This window comes from Canis lupus, chromosome 4, assembly GCF_011100685.1.
Source record: "Canis lupus familiaris isolate Mischka breed German Shepherd chromosome 4, alternate assembly UU_Cfam_GSD_1.0, whole genome shotgun sequence".
Classification (NCBI taxonomy): domain Eukaryota; kingdom Metazoa; phylum Chordata; class Mammalia; order Carnivora; family Canidae; genus Canis; species Canis lupus.
Window position 1 is genome coordinate 64142019 of NC_049225.1, and position 2864 is coordinate 64144882.

Consider the following 2864-nt stretch of genomic DNA (forward strand, 5'->3'; position numbering starts at 1 on the left):
AAAAATATAAAAGATTACTCTGACTACAGTATGAAAATTTTCTTTTAAAGCAGACAGAAATCAAGTGCTTAAAATATAAAATAATATCCCTTTTGTGGAACCAAATAAAGAAATTTATGTAAATAAGAATGCCAACAACATAGAATATTGGGGATCCTTAGATCTTCCATGATGTACAGGAGAATTTTTATCTTTACAAAAGTGATCACAACAGTTTGGATTTTATAAAAGAGACCAAGTAGATGGTGAATTATTTCTAGAAAAACAATTTTGGATGAGCAACCATGATTTTAATTATGTGCAAATATGTATATATGGACCATTTTAAAATTAAGGGCCTCTGATTTATCTGTATTGACTAAAAATTGTTAAGAGAAAGCAATTGATTGTGATTATTGCCAAGATTGCTCATATTTTCTGATACAAAGAATGGTTAATACTGTTAACATGTAAAGAGCTTTAACAGATGAATAAGAATACAAAGATGAAGTGCTTCCTTCAGCAGCACATATACTAAAATTGGTACAATACAGAGATGTTTAGTATGGCCCCGGTGTGAGGATGACATACAAATTTGTCAAATTCATTAAGCATTCCATATTTTTTAGAAAGTTAAAAAAATACAAAGATGAAAAGCTTGGGATGTGAGTGCAAAGAATTTGAATGGATTACAGGAAAATTAAGGCAAATACCTATTAAGTTCATGAATAGATATCTGATATAATTAATAATAAAATAGATATTGAAGTAGTTATTTCATTCAATGTAATCAAACTTGTGAAGATTAAAATTATTGATAGTAGCTAGTGTTGTAAATAGTGTGATGAAATAAATATTTTAAATAGTTCCTGGTATTCTGCAGTATCTTTTGAAAGGGTGATTTGAGAATATCTACGAAAATTGTTAATTGCTTAATCTAGCAATTCTACTTCTAGGAAATCATTTTACAGCACCGTCACTACAGTACACAAAATTTATCCTGTAGTACGTTAGTAGACTTTATTTATAACAATAAAAAATTAAATATAAAAGTCTGTCAATAGGAAATTGGTAAATAAACATGGGATAACTATTCAATACTGTGCAGCTTAAAAATGATAGAAATTATATATACTGATATGAAATAGTAATAATATCTAACACTATTGAGCACATATAGTATGTTAGAAAGTTTCCAACTATCCTAGGATAGTTATCATTATCATTCCACTTTAATATTGTGTAAACTGAGGCACAGGTTGAGTAACTTAACCAAAATTTACAAGGCAGAAACTTTATCTTAGCCTAAACTAACCAGAACATGGTAAAGTTCTGTTATATATACCTACATACCTCTATATGAATATACATACCTATCCATACATATAAGCTACTAATTTTGTTTAAAATGTGCAAGGAGGGAATCCCTGGGTGGCTTAGTGGTTTAGCGCCACCTTCAGCCCAGGGTGTGATCCTGGAGTCCCAGGATTGAGTCCCACATTGGGCTCCCTGCAGGGAGCTTGTTTCTCCTTCTGCCTGTGTCTCTGCCTCTCTCTTTCTCTCTGTGTCTCTCATGAATAAATAAATAATTCTTTAAAAATAATGTGTAAGGACATATATTTTTATGTGTATCTAAATCTCTGAAAGGATAAATAGTAAATATATATAATATTCATCCCAGGAAAATGGGATCATTGGTTATAGGACTCTCATTTCTTATTTTCTGTACCTCTGTAATTTATCTTGTGCATTATTTCAGTTTTTAAAAATGCAAAACTAGACAAAAAGTGAAAGAAGTTTTTGTTTATCTAATAAAGTTATATATCAAATGTAGCTTGGAAAATCTCTTATAAGAAGTAACATTTTAAACAAATAGAAGTTTTTAAAAATGTGCATCCTTGTAGGTCTTGTAAAAGAATCAGGACATGGCTGATCTATTTTGGTTGCCACATGGTATGTTTTGACTGCAGCTGCTGAACTGCATTTACAGTAGTCTGCACTGATTTTTTTTTTAAGAATTTTATTTATTAGAGAGAGAGAGTACAAATGTGCACCCTTAACAGATTGAGCCACCCAGGTGCCCCTGCATTAATTGGTAAGACGTCAAGACAAACTAAAGGGAGAGCCATTCTGTCCATGTGGACATGGCCACATTACCTCATATCATGACAACAAGAGGGAATTTCTATTGCTTGCTGCCCAATTTATTACAACTAATTTTCTAATTTACAAATAACATGAATTTAAGATTATGTTTATGTAGAGGTTACCTACAAAATAGACCACTGCAGAACAAATGGGATTATAAAACTTAGAAAACAGTCACTGAGTTTTGATTTACAGTCTTTATATAGCTATTTTTCTTTAAAGCCATCTCTATGAGTTCTCTGCATGGAAAAACCTACAAATATTTATAAAATATATATCATATATTTTATCTATATTAAATAATTTGATTCTTTACAACAAAATTGTACGGAGGTAATTATTCCCCATAAACTCTCTGTCCCAATTTACCACCTTATGAGGAATGTTTGTTCAGAGATTAAATCACTTCTCCAAGTTCACATTCAATAAGAAACATTGGTGGTGTTTATACAAAGGTCTATTTCATTACCCACTAAAGCTTTATAATATATATTTCTCTATTGACTTATTATTATTCTCATTTTTATCTGATTCAATTTAATTTGCTTTATATAAAATATGGCTTCTAGTTCAAAAATATACTAAAGCACTTTCTCTTCATAATTTAGTGGGCTAATTCATGTGAAAGTTGCAAATTAATAGTACTTAAGGGCTAAATTAACTTTTTTGGATAGTTTTTTTGTATGAAATATTTTAGTGTCTGGTTTTTAATGTTACCATTAAAATCAATATTTCTC

General features: G+C 30.1%; 1 pseudogene; it reads left to right on the forward strand.

Moving 5' to 3' along the window:
• Positions 1-489: 489 nt before the first annotated feature.
• Positions 490-605, forward strand: LOC119871677 (annotated as a pseudogene).
• The last annotated feature ends 2259 nt before the right edge of the window (positions 606-2864 follow it).